Source organism: Ambystoma mexicanum, chromosome 5q, assembly GCF_040938575.1.
Source record: "Ambystoma mexicanum isolate Mex_15411 chromosome 5q, UKY_AmexF1_1, whole genome shotgun sequence".
Classification (NCBI taxonomy): Eukaryota; Metazoa; Chordata; class Amphibia; order Caudata; family Ambystomatidae; genus Ambystoma; species Ambystoma mexicanum.
Genome location: NC_090933.1, coordinates 350440766 through 350453642, shown reverse-complemented (window position 1 = coordinate 350453642; position 12877 = coordinate 350440766). Strand labels below are relative to the sequence as shown.

The window sequence follows — 12877 nt, the reverse complement described above, 5'->3', positions numbered from 1 at the left end:
GTCCAAACGGCTTCAATTCGAGAATTTGTAATAATACCACTTTCTGCTGATAGATCATTCCCTTAGACAATGTCTGTTTCCCTTACCACAACTGCAATTCCTATATGGATGCCTTATCCTGCTGTCTACAAGTAAGGTCAACAGCACCAACCTGTCCTACTTACATGTCCTGTACAAAGGCAAAGTGATCAATAAATCTGCAACAAATTGTACTAGCACTGAACTCTGAGGGAATCTAATATCATCTAGTTCCTTTCATCAATAATTGGGAGGAAAGGGCTGGCCCCTCAGTGTAATCCTGGGGGAGGAGACACCACTTATACTGGAGCACTGAGCGAGTAAAGGTTAACAAATACTAGATGAATAGGAATAGAAAATAATGCAAAAGACAAATGATCTACCATGAAATTTCGGGCCGATTAAGGGATGCATGACAGTATGGCCATGGTTTACTGACTATTCGGAACATGGGTAGCGCTGGGAAGGAGACCGAGTCTTCCCAACCACTAGGCGATACCGAATAAGACACAAGCTAGAAGACATTTGGGGGGGCAGGGGTGAGGTAGGCACACACAAAGGGGGTGAACGATCTCTTTAATGGATGTATTAGGATTTATAGAAGACACAAACGCGAACGCCATCTTAGACAAATGACAGCCATCATAGAATGTAGGCCTGAGCGCAGCGACTAGTAGTAGATGCTTGAATATTAGGTCCCTTGCATGAGTGCAAACACCGCCAACCGCGGTCCCACATAGCTCATGAACTCCTCCATTGTTCCAAAGACATACAGACCCTCACGCACAGGAAAGGTGTCCTGCAAGGTCATAAGAAGGGAGCAGCATGCCTCTTGGCAGTATCATCCTGTGAGACAGATAGCAAGACCTCCTGCCCGCAAGGATCCCAACATGAGAAATACAGGTTTGCAATTTTTCATCATGAGCCCCCCCACATGCCATATCACCCAAACCCAGACCACCAACCATAAACCTGTCACACCCCTCGATCTATCACTAAGATCAGAAGACAAGGCTATCGCACCTTCAGAAATGGGTCACATGATTTGTGCAGCGAAGTGCAGAGTAACAACTAAATTATCGCCCAAAACTAAGGTGGAGGACCTTGGGAGTTGCTGAGTTGCCTGAGAATGAGTGAAGCATGTGAGTTAGTGTTACCTCGGCTTTCCGGCAGCCCATTGGCGTGTGTGCCAGGTGTTTGCAACAATGATAAGGTAACCGTGCATAACGGAGTAGACAATTAGTGTTGGACCTGCCTCACCACAGATGACTAGCCCAGCAGCACCCATGTGGACGGAGACGGACAGATAATGATGGTCCAATGGCCTGGCATCTAATACTGATCAGACCCTATATGTGTAGTGCCCATCCAATTGGGATGGTAGAATTGTACTGCATAGTATTAAGTCACGAGTGACGCTGTTTGTAGTTATAAGTACTCCACATGCTCTCAGAACATTCTCGTGCAGCAGAGTCCTTTGCTAGTGTTTTTTCTGTTTTGTGGCAATAAGCACATGTTACCTTTGCAAGAGTATCTTGGGCCTTCTTCCCTAGCGGGTTGTATTTGTTCTGGTGTGAGCGTACAGGGGCGTGCCTTCAGTAGGTCCGCTGCATTTGCTGCTCACAGACCTAATACTAATCTCCATACATCTCTCCCTGGCTTCTTTATAGGTAGAATTGGAGTGTTAGTTGAGCAATTGTAGGGATGATTATTCCTTGGTTTAATAATTATTTGATCACTACTAGAATCGCTACTTCAGGGTCTTGTATTGGAGCTGTCTTGGCAGGGGCTTTGTGGTGTCTGCTTCAGTACGCACTGGCTCAGCATTACAGATTATCCCCACTTCTTTCACATGTTTGACCATAATTTCCGAGATTCCTTTGACAGCAGTTCTTCTAAATCTGCCTGGCTTGCTTCATCTGCCCCACCCCTTTAATATCCTAAGGGCTTTTCCGGTTACAGCATTGCTATTAGCTAGCTCTCATGCCCATTTGGACTATCCAGGAAAACACTGTTTGAAGTACCATAAATGGTGCTTAATTTACATAACACTCCCCTTCCCAAAAAATGTACTAGCAACAATGGGCAGACGAGAAATGCATGATGATCTGAGACTGTGCCAATAGACGCTGTGAGAAGTTCAGTCACAGAATGGGTCACTAACAATACCTACAGCTCACCGAGTTTCAGATGGTAGTGGAACAACTTTATATTTGTTTGCTGAACTGTTTTCCTGTATGTACTAGGCATGGTATATTTTTTCCATTTATTTCACATTGATAATAGAACCTTCTTGATCTACTAGAATTCATTTAAGTAGAGATATTTTTCCTCATCTAGCATTCCAAACCATTAACTTGTTGCTTAGCCTTCAGTTTGAAATTCATTACATTCACGTTTGGCAAAGGAAGAAGAATAAAAGTTTGCAAAGCGTGAAGTTGAGGCGAATTCGGACACTCAAACTTCTTGCGTCCTTCCTGTTTACAATAGCGGCACACTATTACTAGTGACAAAACCACTCTTGATTACTTTGTTGGTTGTGGACACCACCTCCACAACCTCTACACCTTTGACTTACCAATTGTTGACTGGCTGCTCTTAAAGCTGCAGCCCTCCAACCCCTTAAATTCTAAAACACTGCTACTGTAAATTCAGAATTTGAAATATCATAAGCTTATACTCACTCAATACTTTCTTCTGCTCTTTACAAGAAACAGTGGTTCGCTACAGAAACCAACTCTGGGAGGGGATTCATTTGCCACTTCACACACAAATACTCCATTGCGACTGAATTTTTGATAAGCTCTCAAAACAAAAACTGCTGTCACCTCTTCTGTGCTGTCTCACCCGGCATATTTGACCAGAATGGTGGATGAAACCAACAGTTATTTGATCAAGATGATCAACAGGTGATTCATCTTTCTTCTACTTCGTTATTTATCTTGGCCCGATCTGTTTTTCTTGAGCACACTGTTGCAATTTTCGGTATCAAAGCATCTCTCGCTTTGGTCAATTCAACACTTGTTCCCTTTTACTTGGCAGATCAACCTCGCCTATGTCAAATGTTAGCGTATACTGGCTTGGCATCATCACATTCATCAGCTCGTTCATGTCACCCAAGTAGCTGTATAACAGTGGCCTCCTGTCCATAACTCCACAATGAACCTTTCTGGTTCTTCCTAGACATTCAGAAATTCTTTACAAAAAAATTCCTCCAATCCACAGGTGCCCATGAATGTTCTGTTACTAGGCTGCCAGCATCAACAGCACAGACTTCTGGTACTTGTCTCAGTGGGTGTCTGCAACTGTGCACTTGCTGTGCCACGAATTGTACCTGCACGAGTATGGGATGGATTTACAGTAGTGAAAGCACCATTTGCTCGCCTCGCCAGATTCTGGGCTAGGGGCTGAAGCTGCAGGATTATACTTGGCTGCACCTTGGGGCTGAGCTTACCATGGGTTTCTCGGTTGTGCTTTCACAACGGGTGCGCATGCAGCAACGTGATTAAGAGTTAAGCTTGAGGCACTCACCATCTCAATAACATCTTCCCCTTCTTTATCCTCCTCCCCATATATAACACGTGGCTACAGAAATATAATTGTGCTATAGAGAGAAACTGAACTAAACTTCGCACGACTCCATTCAACCCTTCCACAACCCAATTGTAAGACTTCTCACTACTCTAGTTTTATCGTCCTTTCTGTATCCTGTTAAGTCAGCCATAAATGAATACATTCAATCAGGTAAAATGTGCCTTCTACTGGGAATTGACACTCTGCCCTCGGTCACGGAGCTCCATTTGACTAAGTATCTACAAGACTCAGGTCAATAATGTACATGAATTACGCAGCTGTAATTGTCTGGGGCATTAGGCCCAATAGAAGGATTCTTCGTCATTTTCTGCTCCAAATAATTCACCCTCAACCAAATTTTATCTATTTTACCAGGTTCCAGTTTGTAGTATCTGACTTGTAAGTTTACTTTTATTCTGTCATTGCACAAGGTACCCAAAAAGAAAGTTATTTTCTGTTAAGGCTCCCACCCTCTGCATCTTTGCTCTGCCCTCGGGTCCCTACATTTTACCCCAACTGCCTATAATCCCAAATGTTATTTCTGCGTGGTTGAATGACAATCCATTGGTGTAGCCGCAGTACGGCGTTCTTTCGTCCGTTGGTCCTCCCTTCCGCTTTCCTCATTCCCTTACCCCTCCTTCTTCCCTCCCCGCTGCCGATTGGCCGATCTGCCCTTCTTAATAGGTCCATCTAGGGCCGCCCCTGCCCGTCGCAGACCCCTCAGCGAAGGGCAGCTCCACAGAAGCAGCTCCAGAGGGAGTTTGCCGGTGTTCACTGTGGGAGCACGCAGCGCAGCCATCAACCATCAGCAACTAGCAAGGTAGGAAAGGTGCGGGCAGGGGGAACAATTACTGCTCCCTTTTTTACTGTCCCTACTCTCTCTTACTTCCGTTTATAAATTCTACACTCAGCTGCACTTGGCAGTTGTACGTTATCCATATCTGCCATTGGTGCAATGTCATAAGTTGCCTGTGGGGCTTCTGCCCCCTTCCAGCTATGTCAAATTGGTGTGCTTTATTTTTCTGCTACTGCGTTTAAAAATTTGGCTTTTCTGGGGGGCGTGGCTTGGCGCCATGACGGACAGTCTGGCCCGGTGAGAGCTCCTGGCCGAGACTGCGCGTCTAACAGAAAATGACACCAGTAAAAATAAAACCTTTGCCTAAAAAAAAAAAACGGCGTCCTGAAGAGCCGAAAGGCTACGGCAGCTTTTGCTTCACTCTCAACGGTCCTGGCCCTGCAGAGACGGAGTTCGGACCAAGCTCCCCACCGAGGCAGATTGGCGCGTCCTGTGAACCCTCAAGATAGCGGACGGCATCGGGGCCTGAATTGAACCCACGACTCGAACAGCCCTGACATGAGGAGGAGGGCTAACTACTGAGGCAGCCGCATTGATGTCCCCTCTCCGGTCTAGGACAACCCTGTGAGCGGCCTCCGGGGGGTGAAGGGGGCATTCACCCTTGGGCGGCAGTCTGTGTGGTCACACCTGGCCGTGATACGGACCCAAACCAGCTCAGACTCAGCGGGCCAAGCCGCTCCGGTCAACCAGTGGGCAACCCAGTGCCCAGCCCGCTTGCGGGCATACACGCCAACCAAGCACTACCGGATGCTGATAGCTGCAGCAACGGCCGACCCACCGCAGAGCAGACCAGTGAAGGTTCATCACGGCCCCTCAATCAACCCCTAGCCCACGTCTCCGGGCCCAGCGGCTTCCTACCCACCTCTGCCAGCAAGCCAGTGCGGCGTCCAGGGCAGCATCGGGGAGTCCAGACGCGCTGCAGCCGCGGCTCCTTCCCAGCACATGATTGCGACGAGGAGCGGAGGCGGACCTCCAGTGGCCCCCGACCACAGGTGCAGTCCCCGGACTAAGGTAGGGCGGCAGCTGCCGCACCAACCCCAGCCCCCAATAGAATTACAGCCTTTCAAGAGGGCCCTACGACCACCATCAGCTGGGGGAGGCAGACCCCCCCCCTTCTCTCCACGTGGCATCAAAGAAGGCCCGGCGGGCCCTGGATCCTCACCGGAGGGCGTCCTGGAGCCAGGCAGCAGCTCCAAGCTGGCCCACAGTGAAGCAGACGCGTTCCCCCCCCCTCCCCCCGCAACCAAGATTGGGACCCCCACCTGCTAGCAAAAGGAGCCCGAGGTCCCCTACCCAACAGGCCGCGAACCGAGCAGGGGCAGCAAAAGCAGGTGGCTTGACGGCCAGAGAACACGTTTCCCCCCTACGCCCCCTCCACCTCCAACCATCTCACCGCAAGAGGAGACCCAGCTGGGTGCCGTCAGCAGGCTTTACAGCCCCCGGGTGGGGGCCAGAGACTCTCCAACCACGCAAGTGACCCTCCAGGGCCCCAGAACAATATAGGGGCTCTGTGGGCTCCCATGACTCAACACCACATGCAGGAGCAACTGGATAACGCAGACCAACCCCAGTAAACCGCCAAGGCGCAAGGTTGGAGCCTGAGCGAGAGGAGCGCCTCCCACTAACTAAAATTATCAACCAGACATGAAAGGGTTGAACCAGGCCCCAGCAACCCCTAGACAAGCACAGAACGATGTCCAGGAACCCTAAGCTCTCCAAAAAGGCTAACATAGCTACCCTACTGTGACAACCATGGGGGAGAAGTCAAAGAAAGGGGAACGCAACAACAATCCGAACTCAAGTGCACACCCCAAACCCAGTCCCGATCAGCCACACCAAGTAGTCACAAAAGCAGACCTCCAGGAGCTCCACTCTGCCATCACCAGGGAGTATCAAAAAGGCACAGAAGAACTAAAAAGTAAAATCTCATCCCTAGACAAGAGAGTCGGCGAAATTGAAGCCAGAACAGAAGAAATCGAAACAACTCTCTATGAGCAGAACTTTGAGATCGGGGAGGGGGCTGACATGCTCACTGCGCTCTAGGCCAGGTGCAACGCCCTCAAGAGCAAACAAGAAGACGCGAAAAACAGGTTGAGGCGCAACATCTGCCTGAGAGGAATCCCGAGCTCCGTCCCTGAGGAGGAACTAGGGGCCTACGTCAACGACCTATTCCGCTTCATTCTAATGCTCCCAGACAAAGCCCCCCTAGAACTAGACCAAGTCCACAAGGTCAGAGCTAAGCAGAATGCAGCCTCTCCACCAGATGTCCTAGCGAGAGTCCACTTCTACAAAGTCACGGAAGAAATTATGCGTGAAGCTAGAAGTTCGGCCCAAATCCGCTCTCGAGATGCCTCAATATCCCTCTACCAAGACCTAGCAGCGGCCACCCTAGCAAAGAGAAAAGCCCTTAAACCATTGACCGAATGGCTTGCGGGAGAGGAAGATAACCTATCATTGGGGGTTCCCCACGGCTCTCGCCTTCACATGGGAAGGCAAGACACGACTCATCCCCTCCCCCAGAGAAGCTGAGCGCTTCATGAATCCGGAAAACAAGATGGAAGACCCCAATGGGTCCGCAGACAACATGGAGAGAACCCAATGGGAACCCCTCAAATCCTGGACTAGGGTGGAAAGACGCCACAGACTGCGGGGCCCCTCGACCGAAAAGTAACAATCACTAAGAAAGGAGCCTCTCTTGCTACAACCTCAGTCTAAAGGAATCCGAGACGATTGACATATGGAAACTACGCAACCAGGGAGAAAGGAACTACACATTCTTCTCCCACGTCCACAGGGGGTACTCGAGGATTGACCTACTACTGGCTGCAAACATGATGGCCCCTTATGTGGAGGAAGTCCAAATCGGGCACATAGCAATCTCGGACCACGCGCCGGTCACGATGAATCTGCTACTGCAAGGATTTCCAAAGCCCGCCCAACAGCAATGGAAAATGCAGGACCAAATCCTGTCTGACGTGGCCTCCAGCTCAGACCTCACCGAGGTGGTTCAAAACGACTTCAAAGAAAACACAACCCTAGACTCTCCAATAGCAACCATATGGGATGCAATGAAGTCTGTGATTCGGGGGGCGGCAATGGACACAGCAGCAAGACTCAGACGACAAAATCTTCTGCAGCAACGAAGGTTGGAGGAGAGGGTAGTAGAACTGGAAAACAAGCTCAAGAAGTGCCACACGAAAACAACAAAACGAGATCTAAAAAGAGCGAAAGGGGAGCTGGAAATACACTTAGCAGCCCGGGCCGCCTGAGCCTTAACCCATACGAAACAATTCTACTACCTCAACAGCAACAAAGCAAACTGCCTCCTAGTGCACAAGCTGAAAAAACTGCGAACAAGGAATCGCATCCAATGCCTGGTCGACAAAAGCGGCAACCTTCACCACACGGAAGCAGAAAAGCTCGAGACAATGGCAGAACACCACGAGGAAATCATGACCGGACCCCCGTTGTCGAGCCTGGCCATCGTGCGATTTCTGGCCTCAGTCCCAAAGAAGCAGCTGCACCCCTTAATGGCAGACTTATAGCGTCCAATCTCAGCGACCACAGGACCAGACGGGCTAACCTCAAAATTTTACAAGAAATTTGCTCACCTTCTGGCACCCCAACTGGCAAGCCTATTCAACTCATTCCTCGCTACGGACTCCACCACGGCCGCCATGAACGAATCTCTAACGGTGCTTATCCCAAAACCGGGGCAGGACCGGACGCAATGTGCATCATGTCCCTCCCTCCCCTCCTCCTTTCATTCACTTTCCTCCCTCCAATCTCCCTATCTCCCCCCAAGCTCGTAATCTAGGCGTTCTCTTTGACTCCTCTCTCACCTTCTCACAACACATTTCACTCACCTCTCGCTCATGCCGATACCACCTTTACAATATACGCAAAATCCGTCCCTCCCTCACATTCCACGCCACCAAACTCCTAATTTCCTCTCTCATCTTTTCCCGCCTCTTCTACTGCTCCTCTCTAATCTTTGGACTTCCCGCATCTCAGCTTACCCCTCTAAAATCCATATACCACTCTGCTGTCCGTACCCTTTGTCTCCTTACCTCCCGTGACTCCATCTCTTCCTCACTCTCTCACCTTGGCTGGCTACCTTTCCACTCACAACTAAAGTTCTACTTTCTCTGCCTTGTCTTCAAATCCCTCCATGGTCTTGCTCCTCCTCATCTCTCCTCCCTCCTCTCCTTCTACTCCCCCCTCCCGCTCCCTTCGCTCCGCTGACTATTTCCTTCTCACTGTTCCTCCTTCCCCTTGCGCTTCCTCCCGTTTCCGCTCATTCCAACTCCTTGCACCCCTGCATTGGAACTCGCACTTACAATCCGCTCTACCACAACCTTCACCTCATTCCGCACTTCCCTTAAATCCCTCCTCCTCCTCCATTCTCCTCCTTGAAAACTTCTGCTCTGCCCACTTCACTTCCCCCCAGCCCCCTCTTTTTACCCTCATCTGATTCCTCTCTCCCCTCTCCTACTCCTCTCTTTTCCCCTTCCATTCTCCCTCGCCCTGCCCATCTCCTACTCCCCCCACCTCTTCCCTCTCCCCTTTCCACCCTCCCACCTAAGTTAATTGCTCTTTGCACTGCTTTGTTGAATGATTCAGGATGTAAATTTTGCTCTCATTGTTAAATGTTGTTGTTATTTTGTATTTTGTTGTTCCACTGTACAGCGCCTTGGTATACAGCGCTATATAAATAAATCAATATAGATCAATAACACTTCTAAACAATGATGCCAAAATATTTGCAAAAATACTAGCAAACGGGCTGGCTCCGCTCCTCCCCGTCATCATTCACCCAGATCAAGCAGGTTTCATACCAGGGCGGGGCACTCAGGACAACATCCGCAGAACTGTCAACATAATAGAGCCAGCAAACAGGATGGGCTCAGAACGGACGGTCCTCTCCCTAGATAATAATGATGTGTTATTTATATAGCGCCTTAATCCAAAGCGCTTTACAGAGAAAATATTTACATACAATATCACCCAACCAAAATTGGTACTCATTTATCGACCTCGGAAGGATGAAAGGCTGAGTTGGCCTTGCCGGGATTCGGACCTGCAGATCACGCTCAGATCACAGCAGCGAGTGCTCAACCCAATGAGCTATCTTAACGGCTGAGATGCGCACAAGGCGTTTGACATGCTCGACTGGGGCTATTATAAGGGAAACCCTGTTGCACTATGGCTTTGGCCCAAACTTTGTAAAGTGGGTCCTAGCCAACTATCAGTGCCCCTCCACGAGACTGCACCTAAATGGCGCCAGATCGGGCAGAATCAACATAACCAGAGGCACAAGGCAGGGATGCCCCGTGTCCCCACTCATTCGCCCTGTCAATGGAGCCATTTGCTTTCAGAGTCCGCCCCAACTCAGCGATACAAGGCCTCACAATCAAGGGGGGATCCTACAAAGTGGCCCTATACGCGGATGGTGTGCTACTAACAGTCACCAAAATGAAAGAATCCATAGGGGCCCTATGGCAAACCTTGGAAGAGTTCAGAACAGTCTCAGGGGTTGAAAATAAATATCTCAAAATCTATAGCGATGGGCATCAATGTACCAAAAAAGCTCAAAACGGCACTGGAAGCTGAATATAGGACCCCATGGGCAAAGGGGAGCATCAGCTACGTAGGGGTCCAAATACCCAACAAAACGGAGATGCTGTACAAGACACTTCTCAAAGAGTTAAAAAACGACCTGGAACGCTGGCGAAAACAAGAAATCTCATGGTTCAGCCGGATCACAGCAGTAAAAATGAACCTAATCCCAAGGCTGCTATACTTCAGACCCGCCCTTCCAGTGACCATTCGGAAAAAAGCCCTCCAAAAGCTGAAGGCGGACATACTGCACCTCGTCTGGGAAGGAAAGTCGTCACGCATCCCGAAGCGTATCATGCCCGGAGTGCCGCGATGGGCGGCCCCGGGATCCCGGATGTGGCCAGGTACTACCTTGCAGCTCAGCTCGCCCCTGCCTTTGCATGGAAACTGCCTACCAACCGCCCCCAGTGGCTACAACTGGAATAAGACTGGAGCAAGACCCCGATTGAGGCGCTGCCCCACATGAAAGAACCCAAGGGCACCCAGAACCCGGGCCCACTGCCCTCAACGAGAAATACAGTATCTAGCTGGAAAAAGGCGGCCTACCTATGGAAATGTAGAAGCACAATGGGACCCCTCTCGCCAATCTTGGATAACCCAGACTTCTCCCCAGGAATCGCACCAAACGACTTCGCGAAATGGAGAGACGGGGGCCTGAAGACCATGACTGACCTCTTTGAAAATGGACACCCGGTGAGCTTCGAGGATTGCAAAGCCAAATTTCAGGTCCCAGAGACAGAAAGGTTTTGCTACACGCAACTGAGACACTGGCTCTCGAGCGAGCTAGCCAAGAAGGATGGCAGCAGAGAACTGACAGCGCTAGAACACACACTCACTACCAACCCTCCGAGCAGGAACATTTCCACATTATACAAACTACTGGACAGGACGGATCCAACCAAAAAAGAGCCATACATGCTAAAATGCGAAGAAGACATAGGAAGAACGATTGAACCGGAGGAATGGAATCACATCTGGACCCGGGCACACAAAAGCTCAAAATGTGTAACGAACAAAGAAGGGGCGTTCAAAGTGTGCTTCAGGTGGTACCGCACCCCTGAGATCCTAAACAAGCGCAACCTGGCCATTCCCGCACAGTGCTGGAAGGGCTACCCGGACCGAGGAACCCTGTTCCACCTCTTTTGGACTTGCCCGAAAGCCACCCAATTCTGGAGAAATACACTCGAACAGATCAAAACAATAACTGGGCTCACCATCCCCTGGCACCGAGGAATCGTACTACTAGGGGCGACGGGGAAGGCCAATTACCCTTAACAGGCTGCATGGCTGACCTCTGGCCTCACCTCCTGACAGCCGCCAAGATTTCCATCGCTAGACTATGGAAAAACCCAGAGGGTCCATCCACACAAATGTGGTGGTCCAAATGCTGGGAAATGGCAGCAGCGGAAAAAGTCACGGCCATCAGACTAGGTAACAAAGCCAAATTCAAGAGTATCTGGGCCCCCTTCCTGGACTACACACAACAATTTCCTGGCATAGCAAGACAGCCCCCAACGCTGCGTTGGATGGAAACCCAGGACTGAAAGTAAAGGCGCCCAGATCCGCAGAACCCATCCCCCGGAAGAGCCCTTCCGGGGCCCAAGCACCGAGGCGCACCGATAGCCCTACACTAAGCCAACTGTGAAGGACTCAATCTTCCCGTTCCGCCCTTGGACCTTGCCCCCTCCCCCCTCCTCTGTTTTTTGTTCTGAACATGTAAATCTCTGCAAAGCTTGTAATAACGAAAAACAAAAACAATTTTGGGGAAAAAAAAATATTGACTTTTCCCTCCTTTCTAGGCTAGTCGAATCTATGCGGGTTTTCTTCTGCTGCTCTGTTTACAAATTAGGCTTTTCCTTCTCTCTCTCTATCTTGGGTCTTCCCTCTGCTCTGACATCTTGCTTCTAGGTGTTGTGCTTTCTGCTGTATGATGCGATATAGGTCTTATTTACCTTCCTGGACATTTGACTTGTTAGTTGCATTGCTGTGCGGGTGTAGTTGGTCTGAAGTTCATCCCACCACCCCTTTCCCTTCTCTCTCCGCCCCCTCTTCTTCAATGGTGCTCTCAATCTCCCCCATTTTCTCTATCTTCTCTAATTGCTATTCTATCACCTATCCTAACCCTCTGATGAAGTCTGGAAGAAGACATTTCAAGAAGGATCTCCTGGTCTCCAATCCAGGCATGCCCATCGCTGACACCTAGGTCAACGCTTCTTCCAGGCAGACTTTCACTGACATCCTGTCATTCCTTCTCCGGACCTTTGGATTCCCCTTATGATCTCTGTGCTCTCTCCCTTCTCTTCCTCTCCCATTAATGGTGTCACCCGTTGGGAGGTTCTCTTGGCAACCTTTCTGTCCTCTAGGGTCAGGATTAATGTCTACCTAAATGGCACTCATGGTCCAGGGGTCTCAGCCCAACTTCCTCCTCCTTGATTAGTGTCTTCCATCCCTCATCACCTTTCTCCCTTCTCCTGCCACTCCTCTTTCTGCTACCCCTCTGATGGGTGTACCACATTCCTTTACCCCTCCTCGGAAGACTTTCAAAAGTTGCAACCTGCTCCACTTAGCTACCCTCAACTCTTGCTCTGTCGTCAAACACTCCTTATATCTGCCACCTCTTTGAAAACCTCAATTTAGACGTCCTTGCTCTAACCAAGACGTGGTTCTCTGCCAGCTCGTGTAAACAAAGAAATGTACCCTTCCTAGTGGACAAAGCTCAAGGCAATTATGCTATACAGAAACAGGGTTATGGGCCTGTCCGCAAATTAGTGTGAAGGATGGCCGGCTAAGTAGCAGATCCAAACCTGAGGT

The 12877-nt window shown here is 49.8% G+C and overlaps 1 protein-coding gene across 1 annotated transcript in view; it reads right to left on the bottom strand.

The window, feature by feature from the left end:
• The window catches only part of PTPN2 (protein tyrosine phosphatase non-receptor type 2), a 1450306-nt gene that overhangs the window by 514009 nt on the left and 923420 nt on the right, over positions 1–12877 (bottom strand). The gene's annotated exons all lie outside the window — the stretch shown is intronic.